Genomic DNA, 18,867 nt, shown 5'->3' on the forward strand with positions numbered 1-18,867 from the left:
GATTTTCTGTCATGAATAAATTTCATTGTTCCCTCAATTCCTGTAACCATGTCATTTATGTATACAGATACGGCTGCAGCCAAACTGCAACCCGGAATTTATGTTTATAGTAAATAGCAGAAACCTCCCTTTGTGCATTTCATTCAGTGTATTCAGGAGCAGCCAGGAAAGTATTAATGCCAACACCAAATGGAAAATATTTTAATTGCATTTAAGGAGTTTCATCTTAACCTAAACATTTTCCTTATGCTCTCTCTACCATTTTTTGAGGCTATGGACAGGCTCCCTGCCATTTTATGAACTGCCAGGCACACTCAACATTGCCCCAAAAGTGGGGAGTTTCAGCAGGAAAATATGGGAAAAGCAAAGAGGGACGGAGGTCACCCTTGTCTTGTACTCTTGATCTTTAAGCTGAGAGTCAAAGTTACTCAGGATGATGCCTTTGGAAACGATGATTAATTGTCATAATATTCTACTTTTAATCCTGTCCTTGTTTATTTTACTGACAATTATCTTGGCAGCAAGACGATGAACTTGTCACTGCAGAACATTTGGGAATAGTTAAAATTCCAATGAGCCAAAGACTGGACTTCTCAGTACAAATTTCTGGTATGGTCTCAGGAGTGTGTCAAACTCACAAGATCTTTATGAGTTCTCAAGCTTTAACATCAATTGTATGAGAAAGGGTATGCCTTTACATGCCACTAATGATATTTGACAAGGTAGCCACATTGAAATGCTGGATTGCTGCGCCTGAAATATTAACATTGACATTTAAAATATCGGGGCTGATTTGGCTGGACATTGCCGGCAGCTCCACATGGAAACATCAACATTTATCCAAATAAACTGCACAAAGTCCCAGACAGCCACACATGCACTGGAACTTACCAATAGCCTTGGAAAACAGGATCTATCAGATTGTTCCTCTGCTAGAGTTCACATTGAGCCAGATGGGGAAATCCAGTTCTTCTGGGGTACTCCTGCAATATGTAGAATCTAAGATCCCACTACCTTCAATGGACTTTGGAGAACTGTTCTGTATTGTGTGCAGTTCCGGTCACCAGACTATAGTAAGGAAGTAATTGCACTGGCAAGGGTCCAAATGAGACTCACCAGGATATTGCCTGGGATGGAGTATTTCAGTTATAAGGAGAGACTGGACAGGCTAGGTATTTTCTCTGGAGCAGACGAGGCTGAGGGGGTTCCTGATGAAGGTACAAAATTAGGAGGATCACATATAGGGTAGTTAGTAAGAAATTTTTCCCCATGGCAGAGGTGTCTATAACAAGAGGACATAGGTTTAGGGTGAGGAGATAGAGGGAATCTGAGGGTGGTTGAGGTTTGTAGCTCCCTGCTAGAGAAGATGGTGGAGGCAGGTACTCTCATAACATTTAAGAAGCATCTGGATGAACAGTTGAATTGCTAAGATATAATAGGCTACAGACCATATGCTGATGAATGGGATTTTTATAGATAAGCACTTGATGGTCGACATGGACATGGGCAGAAGGGCCTGATTTTGTGCTGTATGACTCTCTGAGAAAAGAGTGAAAGAAAATTACTGCTTTTCAATTATTTGACTGTTTTTAATAATGCATAATGTTAGAGCCATTAAAAACTGAGGAAGCAAATGATGAACCATTATATCAGAGCTCAATAATGGATATTTCCATCTCACAACATTTTGAGTATAATTAGAACTTTAAATTCACTTACATCTTTTGCAGCTGACAAAACTGGAGCAAGTTTTTGCAAGCTGTTGGGACCATTGAGGGATAGGGCCTCTTCATTGCACTAATAAAAGCTGTTTCATCATACAGATTGACCTTTGGGCTGCAGGAACATTCGGGCCAGAGCGACACACTCTCCATATAGCTAGATCAGGCAATTTCAGGCAGCAGTGGTGTTGTTGGGGACGGGGTGGAGGATGGGGGAAGGACGGGGTGCTATGGGTGGCAAATCTGCCTGGAAGAACGGGGCTGGCAACATCTAGCTCAATACTTGCTGTCCACAAATAAATCCAGTAAGGTTAATATGCAATACTGACAGGGATTTTATTAACCGTTTCTTTTGCAGCTTGCTTATTCCAGAAACGAACGCTGTCTTTCACAATTAGAATCAGTCTATTTGAATTGCAGGATAGTGTCATCTACACAAGAAGTGGCAGAAAAATATATTTAGTTGTAACCTGTTAATTATCAATATTTATGATGCTTTAAAATATAACACAGAAAGAAGTACTTCAGAAAAATATCACAGGCAGCCACACTAATAATAAAAACAGAAATGCTGGAAACACTCAGCAAGTCAGGCTAGATCTGTGGGAAGATAAAAAGAATTAATGTTTCAGGGCAAAGACCCTTCATCAGAACTGGAAAGTTTGTTAGGTGACATGGAGAGTGGGGGAGGGGATGCCTCTGATAGGGTAAAACCTGGGTGACCATGGGGATAAACTGTAAACAAGGTTATCTGGTCGTGAATGAGTGAAAGCAGTTAGAGTGTGAGAACATAGACAAAAGGGCGCAGACAAAAAGAATACAGGAGTTGGAAAATGCGGAGCAGGAAGATATGTTTGGTAGGTCAGGATAGTTATGTCCTCCACTCCCAGGGGCAAAAAAGGAGGAAACAAACAACGAGCTGAGCCAATGTCACAGATGGTGACTGATGCAACACTTGACTTCTTACCTCTTCCCCACCCACTATCCAGGGACTCAAACAGTCTTTCCAGGTGAAGCAGTGATTTACTTGCACATCTTCCAATCCTAATTTGGTGTTCACAATATGGTCTCCTTGCACAGGACAAACCAAACGCAGATTGGTGACTGCTATGCAGAACACCTGCATCAGTCTGCTGGGGCAACCCTGAGCTTGCTGTTGCCTGCCACTTTAACTCTTCATCTCACTTCCACTCTGACCTATCCATCTGTGGCCTCCTGCACTGTTACATTGAGGCCCAACAGGAGCTTGAGGAACAGCACCCCATCTTCCTTCTGGGCATACTGCAGCCTTCAGGACTCAATATTGAATTCTACAACTTCAAGTAACTTGATTTCTCTCTCTGTATCAGTTGTCCATCTGTGATATTGGCTCAGCTTGTTTTTTTTCTCCTTTTTTTTCCTTATACCCTATGAGAGGCATCTGCTCTCTCCCACCCTTCCTGCAGCTTAACAAGCTTCTTTTGTTTCTTTCCAGTTCTGACAAAAGACTTTCAACCTGAAATGTTAACTCTGTTTCTCTACCCACAGGTGTGGTCTGACCTGCTAAGTGTTTCCAGCATTTTATGTTTGAATTTTAGATTTCCAGCTTCTGCAGTTTTTTTTATTTTCACAGGCAGCTACACATACACTACCTGGTCAAAAGGTGCTGTATCACTATTTTCAGTTTGGTTTTACTATAATGTGCAGATAAATGAAATTCCTCCAGAAATTGAGGGCCCAGGTAGGCGGAGCAAATCTGAATATGCAAAGGGCCAGGCAGCATGTTTTACGCAGTGAAGAGCCAAGTCATCAGAAGACATTACAAAGTGAAAATGAAGGGAGTCTAATGTCATATCACTTGGAAAGTTTACAGCTTCAAACAGAGCTGAATCACTCTATGGTTGGTGATTCTTCTTCTTGAGATTGAGATGACTTGTTTTTTGTGAGTTCTGAGGTGACTGATGAAACCAGGATGGGAACTGCAAACTCTTCCACGGATGGGACGAGTGGGTGTGGTGCACCCCTTCTGCCACTTATGCAAAGCTTCTGTGTGCTCCCAATGCATGGACTCAGGCTTCTCAATACTATGCCAAATGCTCCTTCTCCACTTTGAGCGGTCACGGGCCAGAGGTTCCCATGACCCAGTGTGGATATTGTACTTCTTAGGTTCACAGCAGCAACTGTGAATGAAAGATTCTTCCACAAGCCTTATTTTAAATGTTTTCATTTATTTTATTTATTAAATTTCCATTTTACTTCAAAAGAGAGAGCACTGGGTAAAGATCAGGCTGTATGGCAAATCATGGCACTGCAGCTTTGTTTGTGACCTTCCTCATTCTGCCCACTAGGAAGCGGCTCACTGCTCCTTCCCTGTCCCTGAATGCACGTCTGAGTTCCTGGCCCCAGTCCCTTTTAACGATTATCCGTTCTGCCAGGTGAAGCCTGTCAATAAATCCTGAGGCACTGGCGGAAGCCCAAAATGCAAGACAGAAGCCAGGAAGCTTGAAGGAGCCTCCAGTGCCCCCAGTTCAGCCCAAATAGTTACCCTTGTAGATCATGTTCAAATGATGGCATTTATGCTTTTTTTTTCCATGTCTTGTGATCTCTTTAGGTGACCTCTTATCTAACCAATTCACCTCATCCATGCTCTTGAACACATCCGATGCTCTGCCACCAGTTTCCCAATTTCCACTGAGTCCTGTTCACACATCATGCACACACTTGTTGGCCTACACTCTCATCTGGTCTGATCATGCAGTAATCCTTGTTCCCAATCTGTTCATGGTTTCAAATCTTCTTCCCTCTGTAACCTCCATGAGCCCTGATAGGGCTGCTACTCTCATATTCCACCCTATTGAGTATGCCAGTTTTATTTGCTCCACGATTAATGACTGTGCCCTCGGCTGCCAGTGACCTAATGATACCCCCTCCTAACCTCTCTGCCATTCTTCTTTCTGTCCTGTTGGATAAACTGCTTTAAAACCTACCATTTTGTCCAGAATATTGGCTACCTGCTCAAATGTTCCAAAGCTTCTAACCTAATCTCTGTGCTATTGTTAGCATTTGCTCACAATTCACCCCAGATCCCCTGGCGTCTAGTGCAAGCAAGGACTTGAACTGGCAGCAGCATCTCAAAATTCTGTAGGTAAAGAACATTGCCCACTGGGTCTGTGCCACATTAAATCTGTACTACCATCTCATTCAAAGGAATGGGAGAGATTGGCTGGCTGATGGGAGCAAGATCACTGGAGATTTCTTTCATTTAATTGTTCGTTTCAATGTGTGTGTGTGTGTGTGTGTGTGTGTGTGTGTTTGTGATCTGTGTGTTTAATGAGCATGTGTGCGTATGTAGTGTGTGTGTGCTGTGTGAGTGAGTGAAAGTCTTTGAACTTTTGTTAAATATTTTTAATTAATATTATAAGATAAGATATCTTTATTAGTCACATGTACATCGAAACACACAGTGAAATGTATCTTTTTGCGTAGTGTTCGGGGGGCAGCCCACAAGTGTCACCATGCTTTGGGCAGCAACATAGAATGTCCACAACTTCCTAACCATATGTTTTTGGAATGCGGGAGGAAACCGGAGCACCTGGAGGAAACCCACGCAGACACGGAGAGAACGTACAAACTCCTTACAGACAACGGCTGGATTTGAACCCGGGTCGCTGGCGCTGGAAAGTACCGTATCGTACTGTGTATTTATATATAAATATATAAGTATATTTATATTTTGCAGTTTTGGGAATGTCAAAAACATTCATAGATGTTCAAGAATAGTGACAGCTTCAACAGCTGGTGAGCCTGAGGGTAGGGTGTCACAATCTGTCAAGTGGTTCTCTGAGAGTTCAGCAGGCTGCTTGCAGTGAAACATCCCTGCCTCGCCAAAGTGCTGGAAGCCAGCATCTCAGCAGAAGACAGTACTCAGGTTCAACGTTGGCCTGGGGCAGGCACCCAGCAGTTTTGCAACCAGAGATGATCTGCAGCAATATCTTCTTCTACTTCAGTGCAAAGTTTTGTTCAATAACATTCCTGTGAAGAATGCTGAGATTTTTTCAGTATGTTAAAGGCACCATGCAAGTGGGTATTGATATTGACACATACTTACTGCCCTCTGTTTCTAGTCCAGTTTTCCTGCGCACCACTTGGTTCCAGGGATCCTACAGGAGGTCCAGAATAAAATGGAAATAAATGCAGCCTCGAAAATATGTTGGAATTGGGATAGTGGCCAAAAACTCACGTGAATCTTAAGTAGGAAATGAAAATTTCATACCCTGTAAATCCATTCTCTGCCACAGATATCAAATTTTCAATGTATATTCAATTTAAACCATGTGTAGTAGGCAGACTGAACTCCATATAACAGCCCTAAAAGATATCAAGCAAAGGTTATGAGAACTATTTTCCCGTGGGTTTCTGGTGCCCTTTACACTCACAGCACTGCTTTCCCATCTCAGAAATCTAATACAGCCACATCATACCAAGAACATTAGCAGTGATTTCTAATATTATAGCTCTGGTAAGCAATAAAACATCTCTGAACATCCTTGGGCATGGGTAGTAAAAATTGCCTTAAGGTGATGGTTCATATACTGTATGACTTTAGAAATGTATAAATGAAGTCTTGAACGGTTTTCATTCTTGCTTTGGTGCTGATTTGAAATTGGAAGACCTAAGGTTCTGTTTGTTGCTTTCAGATTTAATTCATAAATTTATTTGTGGAACAGCCATTTGTCACATATTTTGGCAGTGATTTTTTTTCCATCAATCCTTTATCACCTGAGAATTTAGCTTAAAGTTACAGTGCATCGCAATGGGCACAAATTTTCCCAATACACAAACAGAATTCATGGAAGTACAACCTTGCAAAAATGCTGCTCATCCTTTTAATGTATATATGCTTTTACAAATGACTATTAGAGATAGTAATGTCCACAGACAAAATACCCTGAAAATCTCATATCCTCCCACACAAGTGAAAATAACATAAATATTCAAGGCCCAAGGAAAACAATGAAGTTCTGTCCTGTCCCTTTATTGTTCTTTTTCATGCATAAAAATGTCAATAAACCATCATAAATGCACATAGGGCAAGCATTTACATTAAATTTCTTTGCTCCAACAGGCTGGATTGTCCTATCATGGGGAGTAGTTGAAGCAATCAGATAGATACATTCAAATGCAAGCTAGAAAAACACGAGTGATGAAAGATTAGATGGATACCTTGATACAATCAGAGGAAAAGGGGTGACTGGAGTCTCATATGGCCAGGACAAGGAAGGCTGCATGGTCTATAACTGTAACATTAGACAATATGGAACAAAAGAAAAATTCAAAATGTAGCGCAATGATCCTAAGGCACTGATAATAGCTTATGTCCTGAAATCTCTTCACAAAGGGAGGGTGAATGTCGACATATTTATGTTTGCATGGATTTTTAGGTTTCCATCCAAAAAGCATACACCCTTAATTTGTATGTTCTTGGCATGTGAACATCATGGTCACGGCTAGCATTTACTATCCATCCTTAAACTCCCCTTGAATAAAGTGGCTCATTGGACTCAGAGGACAGTTAAAAGTCAATTACATTGTTGTGAATCAATGATCACATATAGGCCAGATCAGGCAAGGATCAACACTGGAGAACCAGGTAGGTTCCTTGTAGCTTCATGCTCACATTAATGATATTGTCTTTGTTCCAAATTTATTTAATTAATGAATGTAAATTCCCCTGCTGCTCTGTTGGAATTCAAATTGTATCTCTAGATCAATGGCCCAGGTACCTAAACACTTTACTATGTCGGCGCATTGTTAATTCCAGCTAATATGCGTGGGAAGTTGTCAAAGAAGCACCCGCACTCCCACTAGCAGACACATGTAAATCACGTAACAACATCATCTGCCCTGAATAATGTCTCTTCTGACTTCTTGTGCACCCTTCTAATTATATAACATTACACTGGAGACAGGGAAGCATCTGCTACTTCAAGAGGACTGCTGAGGGGAGGTTACTTTATCAGGCCAAAGGCAATTCTTCAGTTTTTTTAATTTTCTTTTGTTTTGCACTACTTTCACATTCAATATTATTTGCTAGTTGAATAGAAATTACGAAGTAAATTAAGTTGTAACATAGATTTCAATTGAAATCCAATGATATAAGATATGCATGTAGGAAAAAGTGGGAAAGGAGCAGCAGGATATGGTGATAAAAGCCACATTAATTAGGAAGATCACAGAGCCAGACCCTTCTACTGGATACATCATTCCTGATCTCCGAAACCATGTCCTAGGAGATTCATATTCTGTTATCCAGCCTCAGGATAGATGAATCCATTATAAACCTGAGTAGCGTCCAGGCGCAAACATACACAGTTTTGACTGTGAAAGAGTTAGTGACCAAATTTCAGGATTTAGAACAGGATTGTTCCAGGGATGAGGGGCATGGGGGTTTCTTGCTAACTAAGCTATTTATTGTTTCTTCTACATAAGGAACCTTGTCAAGGATTTTGTCATTTGGAAAATTTGGTTCTGCATTTTGCAATGAACCTAAAAAGATGGTGGTAAGTTTATTTTAAATCCTTTCTCCTATGGATCCAGAATTTTAATCCCTCCATGGTTTTCACATCTAAAATTCTGCCTCTCCATTTCTTTCTTCTCTTTACAACCAAGTGCATGGACAGGCATTTGGTAACCATCTCACTAATATCTCTGTATATGGCTTGGTGCAGACAATTGAAGAAGGAATAACAGTTCAGTGATATGCCTTGAAACTTTTAAAAGCTGTGCTGGTGGAGAGCTGAGTGCCAAATTAATTCAAGGTATCTTTTGAGATGAATTGACCAACATCCTTCTGAGTGAGAACTTGAAGATCAGCCTATCCCTATTTGGTGTTGGGCATGCATACTTGTTACTATTACAGATACTGGAACAGGATTCCTTTCACCTGTGATGATTTGCATAATAGATCAGATACAAACAGCAGGCTTCATTTACTGAGAATCAAATGAATTACATTAGTCTCACTAACGTGCATTGTAACTGAGTTGACATTTACTATTTAAAGTTGTCCCCAAACCCTGCAATCAACTCAGAAACTTCAGAGCCTCACTACACCAGAGCAAGGAATGAGCAAAGCACGGCAGTGTAGCGGTTAGCGCAATGCTTTACAGCGCCAGCGACCTGGGTTCAATTCCGGCCACTCTCTGTAAGGAGTTTGAACGTTCTCCCCGTGTCTGCGTGGGTTTCCTCCGGGTGCCCTGGTTTCCTCCCACATTCCAAAGGCGTACAGGTTAGGAAGTTGTGGGCATGCTATGTTGGCACCAGAAGCGTGGCGACACTTGTGGGCTGCCCCCAGAACACTACGCAAAAAAGATGCATTTCACTGTGTGTCTTGATGTACATGTGACTAATAAAGATATCTTCTCTTATCTTCTCTAGGAAGGGTATCCTTCACATTATGTGGGGAAGTTATTAATTGACAAGAATAAAGCCTTTTGTCCAATTACTTCTATAATCCTGTAAAACATTGTTTTTCACACTCAAATGTTTTTTTTCAAATTGTTCACTAATCAAACATTGATTGTAATGAAGACGACAACATTAATTTGCAATATTTTATATTTGTTGAACAAAAGGTATGTATTCAATCATCTCCAGTACCTTTTCCAGCATAATTTCAGTTTCCGAACCTATATATACACATATGGGTTTCTCAGGTATTATTCAGTGGTGCATTTAATTTTGTTATCTAGAGATTGCCTTGACTGTTCTTCCTTGCATAGAACTTATGTCCTCCACATACATGTTGCAATTACATCCAGCTCCAGCGGCCTCCAGCTTTCAGGTCATGTGCTCTACCAGCTAACTTTGGCACAGAGGAAACCTCATGTCTCCACCGCCACCTCCACCCCCAACCCCCATTCAAAACTGCAAGGTCCATTGGAAGTTTTAGGAATGGGGTCATTTGCACATCCAACCTCTGGAAAGCCTTATCAGCACTGGCCTGATCCAATTTGCCTTTCTGGGATGACACAGGGCAATAAGCAATCAGTGTAAAAAAATCTGCAGAAGAGAAACTGAGTCCCTTTGTAGCCACTCTACTGCTAATCTTTTCTCAGCCACGAGACACATAACTTGGAACCGGAACTGAAAGATCCAGTCTAAACAGTGCAGAATTTTGATAGAGATATGTTCCAACCCATATTCTGTGCCCTACTGGAAAAAGTGGGATTTATGCCCTCTCTCAACCCAGGAATTTTGGGACCAGTATGTCCATTCAAAATAATAGAACAATTGACCATTACTCAGCTTGATATCTCCTTGTACGTTGATGTACTGTAAGAGAAACAGGAAAATGTTGGTAACATGCAGGAGAACAGGCAGGTTCTGTGGACGGAAAAGTAGAAATAAGTTTTTTTGGTTAACAGCCTTTATTAAAACCGGAAAAAGTCAGAGATATAATAAGTTTCAAGATCCAGCTTAAGGGGAAGAGGAAGAAATGGGGAGAAAAAGGGATAGTCTGTAATAAATTGCAAGGGAAGAGGGATTAAATACAGAGGGTAAAGAATTAATGGTGCAAGGCATAAAGGGCAGGTTATGAAACAGACGATTGGTAGAGAGGAGGTATAACTAGGAATAGCAACATTATTAACTGAGGTTGATGAGGTCCATTTTGACCCCAGATGGGTGTAATCAGCCCAACTGAAAGACAAAGTCAGTTCCCTGACCATTTTCGCGCACAGAGAGCTGAAGTGAAGACCCATTGACCGAAGACCAGCGATCCAGAATCCTACAAGAAGTCCAGGTACGACCTATGGAAGGCCATCAGGAGAGTGAAAAGGCAATTCCGTGTGAAGTTAGAGACACAATCAGATGCACAACAGCTGTGGCAGGGTTTCCATGCCAGGGTTTCCATGCCAATACTTCCTACAAGGTGAAACCAAACAGCATAAATGGCAGTGATGCTTCACTCCACAATGAGCTCAACGCCTTTTATGCACTCTTTGAAAGGGAGAATAACATTACACCTGTGAGAATCCGCACAGCATCCGGTGACCCTGTGATCTCTGTCTCGGAGGCCGATTTCAGAACATCCTTCAAGAGGGTGAACCCTTGCAAGGTATCAGGCCCCAGGCCCCGCCAGTGTACCTGGCCGGGTACTGAAGACCTGTGCCCACCAACTGGCTGGAGTGCTCATGGCTGCAGTCTGAGGTTCCCACCTGCTTCAAAAGGGCATCAATCACGTGGCTGCAATCTCACTGGCTCTCCACTCTGCTTTGGAGCACCTAGACAACAGCAAAACATATGTCAGGCTACTGTTTATCTATCACAGCTTGGCATTCAATGCCATCATCCCCTCAGTATTAATCAACAAGCTTCAAAACCTGGGCCTCTGTACTTCCCTCTGCAGCTGGATCCTCAACTTCCTTATCAGGAGACCACAGTCAGTGCAGATCGGTAATAACATCTCCTCCTCACTGACAATCAACACAGATGCACCCCAAGGATGCATGCTGAGCCCACTGCTCTACTGTCTCTCCACTCATGATTGTGTGGCTAAGCACAGCTCATACACCACCTATAAGTTCACCAATGACACCACTGTTGTTGGTAGAATCTCAGGTGGTGACGAGGAGGTATACAGGAGTGAGATAGATCGGCTGGTTGAGTGGTGTCACAACAACCTCGCATTCAACGTCAGCAAGACCAAAAAATTGATTGTGGACTTCAGGAAGGGGAAGTCAGGAGAACACACGCCAGTCCTCCTTGAGGAGTCAGCGGTGGAAAGGGTGAGCAGCTTCAAATTCCTGGGTGTCAACATCTCGGAGGATCTATCCTGGGCCCAACACACTGATGCAATCAGGAAGAAAGTACGCCAGTGGCTCTACTTTGTTATGAGTTTGAGGAGATTTGGTATGTCACCGAAGAGTCTTGCAAATTTCTATAGATGTATGGTGGAGAGCATTCTGACTGGTTGTATCACAGCCTGGTATGGAGGCTCCAATGCACAGGATCGCAAGAGGCTGCAGGTGGTTGTAGACTCAGCCAGCTCCATCACGGGCACAACTCTCCTCACCATCGAGGTCATCTTCAAGAGGCAATGCCTCAAGAAGGTGGCATCCATCACAAAGGACCCACACCATCCGGGACATTCCCTCTTCTTGCTACTACCATCGGGAAGGAGGTACAGGAGCCTGAAGACCCACACTCAATGATTTAGGAACAGCTTCTTCCCCTCTGCCATCAGATTTCTGAACCCAGGAACAGTATCTCGTTATTCCTTTTTTGCACTATTTATTTATTTTGTAATTTATAGTAATTTTACGTCTTTGCACTGCACTGCTGCCTCAAAACAACAAATTTCACAATATATAAGTCAGTGATAATAAACCTGATTCTAATTCTGTTTATTAGGGTCCTGTACCACTGCTGTCAGGTGCACATTAGAGAATGTACTAGAATTTCTAGGTAATGGTACCATAAAGATTCCAGAAAATGGAGCAAATCATGGTGGCAGTTTCACTTGACGGAGTAACGTTCTGAACAGATATTATCAATGTTTGCCAAACCTAATCCTTTACTCTCTTATATTTGCCTTAAAATAGTTACTTGTATTAGTGAATAATTTCTCAGGTAACAACTTAACTCCTCTACTTTGCCCATTTTTCTCAAAACAATGAGTGACAGCAAGATACTTAACTTATGAGAAGCATTGGATTTAGACATCCCCACCAGATGCCCATGCACATGTGTGTGCATCTTCTAACGAGGATTACTGAATGGTGTTTAGGAAGACAATCTTCTCTTGTCATAAGCAGTCCTTCTAGATTGAGAATGAACTGCTTTCAGTCCAATGCTTTGGACTGATGAGGCAAACTCATGCAACGCAGGAATGTTAGCTATTTTCCCAACTAACCACTTCTATACACAGGTTGGTTGTCATGGTTCATCTGCTACCTTTATAGAGGTCTGCTAATGGAACATGAAATGAGAAATCAGACCCAAGATTATCTTGGTTTGCATGGCTCAGTATCATAACATGTTCCACTCATTATTAAAGTAGGAACAGAAATATTTTGATGTACATTAGCCACCATAATGTCAATGTTATTATGGCTAACTGCATTAACAAAGTATTTTAGGAAAATCTCATTCCATTTTCCATAGAGCTTAAACAGTCACATTCTTTCTCAGACCTAAGTTTTGTTTTCACATATGGTTATAATAGTGCTATAATGACACAATTTGACATGCATGCATGCATTCCAACCCATGCTGTTTAACTCACAAATCACTGTGTATCATTCAGTTTTTGTCCAAGCCAAATTTGCTTGTTTTTTGTATAGTTTATTGCAATCCTATACCATTACTATTAATTTTCAGTGCAAATACATCAAAATGCAAAATACTTTGATATTCTTTTCTGATATTCTGTAACATTGAGTACACCAGCTACTGCCCATGTTGCTCTTTAAGAGTATTAGAAGCACATTCTCCTCCTACATATTACTGAGCAAAAGTCTTATTAAATTATAAAAGTGAAAATGAACAGGCTGAAGTTTTCTGGAACTGCCAGGAAATTCGCAGGAATTGTTCTTGGTGACTAACCATTAGTCATGGGAACTCTTACAACTGGTTGGTTGAAAGAGTTTTGTCTTGTTTGTACATTTAATAAAACTTTGCAGCAGCCAACAGCTTATTTTGAGAACTCTGATATACAAGGATGCACATTTGTCTGGGAACATATCTTACTCTCATGGAACTACAGGAGGAAAGAGGGTGGAGGAAGATGACAGCAGCCTGACCTAAATCCAATGAAAAGACCTTCCATGAAATTTTATAACATGCTCACACGTGCAAGTAGACCATAGAAAAATGGAAAATCGTCAGTGCTTCAAATTAACAAGGAACTTTATCATACACTACAATTCTTAAGGGATATTTGCCCAATATTACATACACTATATATTTTACATCTATCATGTGTACACTTCCATTCACCCACTAATATCCACATCTGCCCCATTACAAACTAAAGTTCTATTGGAACTGCTACATGTATGTCTGTTTAACATGTTTTTAATTACATTACTTTATGTGTGTGGGGAGTGATTTTACCCTCCCTTTAGATGTGCTTCAGTGAGTGAAGGTAGTGAGCTGACTACCCGCCAGATGTCAATTGGTGAATGTTGCTTGTTTCTTTCTTGGCCTGGGTCACATGATGTCCTGAGGAAAAAATGTGTATTTATATAGCACCATTTGTGTTTCTCATACTCCCATACTCCCAGGAAATTTAGAATATGAAGGGAAACAAGACAACAGATTTGTACGCAGAAAGTTCCAACAAATAGCAGCAGATAAATGACTTCTTGTTCTTTGGTTAACATCAGCATGTGAGCATCAGCAAAATTCGCAGCTTTTCTTTAATGGTGAATGGGTTCTGCTTCAGATAAAACCTTGGTTTAGTGTCTTATTTCACCTCCCTCAGTACTTTTCAGACCTGTGAAGTTACTAAACAGAGCCATCAGATTCTTCCATCATTACACCTTCTTATGGTGTCTCACATAAAAGACTCCAGGAAGCAGCAGTGCTCAGGAAACAGCAGAGTTTGGCTGCAGGCCTTACAAATCAGCAATGGTGCACCTTAGCAACTTGGGGTGACATCTGGTGAGAAACTTTCTGCTCCACAGTACCAATTCTACTTCCATTTTATTTTACTTATACACAGGCTATAGGCTTCGGTGACAAGGCTAACATTTATTCCCCAGCCCCATTTGCTATTGAGAGAGTAATATGATCTAAGAGTTGTAGCTCAGTGGGAGAGCGCATGCTTTGCATGTATGAGGTCCCGGGTTCAATCCCCGGCATCTCCATGTTGGTGACCGAGGCAGGCATGGTAGTGTAACGGTTAGCGTAATGCTATTATAGAACTAGTGACCTGGGTTTGATTCCAGCCTCTGTCTGCAAGCAGATTGTACGTTCTCCCCGTGTCTGCATGGGTTTCCTCTGGGTGCTCCGGTTTCCTCCCACATTCCAAAGACGTACAGGTTAGGAAGTTGCGGGCAGGCTACGTTGGCACCGGAAGCATGGTGACACTTGCAGGCTGCCCCCAGAACACTCTACGCAAAAGATGCATTTTACTGTGTGTTTCGATGTACATGTGACTAATAAATAAATCTTATCTCTTATAAGTCATGGAGCACGAACAGGCCCTTCAGCCCACCAAATCCACACCGACCATCAAGCACCCATTCACCTAATCCTACTTTAGTTATTTCCAACACATTCCCCTCAAACTCCATCAAGATTCTATCACTCATCTACAAACTAGAAGCAATTAACAGTGACCAATTAACCAACTAAACAGCACATCTTTGGGAGGTGGGAGGAAATCGGAGTAGCTGGAGGAAACCCACATGGGTGTGCATGTTCTCCACGAGGAAAACATGCAAACTCCAAACAGATAGCATGAGAGACACAAGACGCTGTCGGTGCTGGAATCTGGAGCAACAAACAATCTTCTGGAGGAACCCAGTGGGTCAAGTTCGACCTGCTGAGTTCCTCTAGCAGATTGTTTATAGATAGCACAGGAAGTCAGGATTGAACCCAGGTCACCAGAGCTGTGAGGCAGCAGCTCACTAGCTGCACCATCATGCTGCCAGTCCTACACTCAGTTATTACGACAAAGAAAGAGAGCACTGATCCTTTTAGAGTTCACACCTGCTTTCTGCAGAGCAGTTGAGTTAGTCTCATTCCCCAGCTCTACTCTGGTACCCCCAAGTCTACTTTCCTCAAGTGCCTTTCTAATTTCCTTTTCATATCATCAGCTTTGCTTTCACCACCGCCTGGCAGTGAGTTCCATGTCATTATTATTCACTGTATAAATAGTACTTTTCCCATTACCTCAACTTCCTCTTTCCCAAAACTTTTGCAAGTCTGTGGTGTTTAGTCCATGTATCATGCTAATAGGAACCATTCTGGTAAATCTCCTCTACACCCTTTTAAGGATCTTCACATCTTAAGCTTAGTGACCAGAACTGGACATAATACATAAGTTGTGGCCTAAGCTGAGCTTTATAATAATACTAATTTCTTTCCCTTCCAGTTCTGGCAATGAGTTTCAGCCTGAAATGTTAACTCTTTCTCCATCTTCAGATGCTGTCTGACCGGCTGAATGTTTCTAGTATTTTCTGTTTTTATTTCAAATCTCTATCATCTGCAATCTTTTGATTCCCATATGCCTTACTGTTTCAACACATCCTGCTAACTTTAATGATCTATGTACGAGAACCCCCAAGCCCCTCTGTTCCTGCATACTTGTTAGAACTCTGCCATTACTGCTACATTGCTCTCTCCAACCCTTCTGCCAAAATGTATTACCTCACACTTCTCTGCATTAAATTCTATCTGACCCTGTATGCCCATTCTGCCAGCCTATCTGTATCCTGTTGCAATCAACTGGCCTTGTTTCCACTGTTTGACAATCCTCCAAGTTTGGTATCAACATCTAATATTGAAACTTTACACTATATCCCAATATTCAAGTCACCGAAATAAATTTTAAAAAAATTCCTAGCACTGACACTGTGTGAAAACCAGATTATCTGGAAGATTATTTTAAACATCTATAGTCTGGTGTTGGCGACAGTTATGTTGGATAGTTCCAGGAATTTTACCCAGAAACTAATATTTATTTAGTTGACCCAATAAAGTTTCTAATCAATAGTAACCTCCTGGATGCAGATGGTAGGTAATTCAACACTGGTAATACCAAAGAATATCAATGGAAGACAGACAAATTTTCTCCTGTTGGAGTGCTCATTGTCTGGTACTTGTGCAGTATCAATATTATTTGACACTTAGCCATTGTCAGAATATGCCTGCAGGCAGGCAAGAGCTGTTAATTATTTCAGAAGTTGTGAATGTAGTTGGTCATTGTGCAATAAGCCATGAATGTCCTTGCTTCATGATGTTCAGAAGGTCATTGATGAAGCAGCTGAAGAATGTTTGAATTGGGTCACCTGCAGGCATATCCATGGCTAAGTTGATCAAAACTACCTTTCATTTTGCTCCACCTGGTGAAGAGCTTCATATCCGATACATTTCTTCTCAGTAGCTTCCTGGATTGAGACTTCCCTTAATACTCAATTGACAGACTTATAGTACGGCTTGTCAAATCATCAAGAGGTTGTCTAGAGGTCCGCCTATCTTCACCTATGTTGTTCCCTGTGATAGGTGAAGAGAATGACGTGTTGCCTGGAGCTGGCAGACCCAGGATTCTTGGGAGTTTGACAACTTGTCTGGAACATTATGGAAGTGTAAGTAAGGTTCCAGTGCTAAAAAGTTTGACATACCATGATACATGCTGTAGAAGATGAGCTCCAAACCTTTCAGCTTTGGCACGATTGGAGAAATAGTCCATAAGCCACCTCTGTTAATTTTCTTAGAAGTCATTAAGTGTGGATGAATAATATTGGTATTGGTTTATTATTGCCACGTACCGAGGTACAGTGAAAAACTTGTCTCACATACCGATCGTACAGGTCAATTCATGATACAGTGCAGTTACATTGAGTTAGTCCAGAGTGCATTGATGTAGTACAGGTAAAAACAATAATATTACAGAGTAAAGTGTCACAGCTACAGAGAAAGTGCAGTACAATAAGGTGCAAGGTCACAACAAGGTAGGTCGTGAGGTCATAGTCCATCTCATCGTAAAATATATCGTATTCCATCACATCTCATCGTATAATCGTTCAATAGTCTTATCAGAGTGGGGTAAGAAGGTGTCCTTAAGTCTGGTGGTACGTGCCCTCAGGCTCCTGTATCTTCTACCTGATGGAAGAGGAGAGAAGAGAGAATGACCCAGGTAGGTGGGGTCTTTGATTAGGCTGACTGCTTCGCCTAGGCAGTGAGAGGTAAAGACAGAGTCCGCTGAGGGGAGGCTGGTTTCCGTGATGCACTGGGCTGTGTCCACAACTCTCTGCAGCTTCTTGCGGTCCCAGGCAGAACAATTGCCGTACCAAGCCGTGATGCATCCAGATAGGATGCTTTCTATGGTGCATCGATAAAAGTTGGTGAGTGTCAAAGGGGACATACCGAATTTCTTTAGCTCCTGAGGAAGTAGAGGCACTGGTGAGCTTTCTTGGCTGTGGCATCTACATGATTGACCAGGACAGGCTATTGATGATGTTCACTCCCAGGAACTTGAAGTTCCCAACCCTCTCGACCTCAGCTCCATTGACGTAGACAGGTGCATATACACCGCCCCCTTTCCTAAAATCAATGACCAGCTTTTTTGTTTTGTTGACATTGAGGGAAAGGTTGTTGTCATGACACCATTCCACTAAGCTCTCTATCTTCTTCCTGTATTCTGACTCATTGCTGTCTGAAATACGGCCTACAACAGTGGTATCATCTGCAAACTTGTAGATGGAGTTAGAGCAGAATCTGGCCACACAGTCATGAGTGTATAGGGAGTAGAGTAGAGGGCTGAGGACGCAGTCTTGTGGGGCACCAGTGTTGAGAATAATCATGCCGGAGGTATTGCTGCCTATCCTCACTGATTGCGGTCTGTTGGTTAGAAAGTCAAGGATCCAGTTACAGAAGGAGGTGTTGAGTCCTAGGTCTTGGAGTTTGATGACAAGTTTGCTTGGGATTATAGTATTGAAAGCAGAGCTGTAGTCAATAAACAATAGTCTAACATAGGTGTCTTTACTGTCCAGATGCTCCAGAGCTGAGTGTAGGGCCAGGGAGATGGCATCCGCTGTAGACTTGTTTCGCTGATCGGCGAATTGCAGTGGGCCCAGCCTCTCAAAGCACTTCATGATGGTGGATGTCAGAGCTACTGGTCAGTAGTCATTGAGGCACGTTCCCTTGCTTTTCTTCAGTACCGGGATGATAGTGGTCTTCTTAAAACAGGTGGGAACCTGAGCTTGAAGCAGGGAGAGGTTAGATATGTCTGCAAATACTTCTGACAACCGATCAGCACAGGATCTGAGAACACGGCCAGGGATACCATCTGGGCCAGATGCTTTCCTCGTTTTCACTCTCTGGAAGACTGATTTTACGTCCTCAACTGTGACCACGGGTTCAGTTGCACTGGAGGCTATCAAGGTGGGTGGCGACAATCCACATCCCTTCTGTTCAAAATGCGCATAGAATGCGT

General features: G+C 42.0%; 1 protein-coding gene and 1 non-coding gene across 4 annotated transcripts in view; one reads left to right on the forward strand and one right to left on the reverse strand.

Moving 5' to 3' along the window:
• Positions 1–18,867, reverse strand: part of pde1a (phosphodiesterase 1A, calmodulin-dependent) — a 411,318-nt gene that overhangs the window by 171,255 nt on the left and 221,196 nt on the right. The window lies entirely within an intron of this gene.
• On the forward strand, positions 14,501–14,572 carry trnaa-ugc (transfer RNA alanine (anticodon UGC)). Its single transcript has one exon. It is a non-coding gene; the product is annotated as a tRNA-Ala (tRNA).

The sequence above is a fragment of the Pristis pectinata genome, chromosome 1, assembly GCF_009764475.1.
Source record: "Pristis pectinata isolate sPriPec2 chromosome 1, sPriPec2.1.pri, whole genome shotgun sequence".
Lineage (NCBI taxonomy): Eukaryota > Metazoa > Chordata > Chondrichthyes > Rhinopristiformes > Pristidae > Pristis > Pristis pectinata.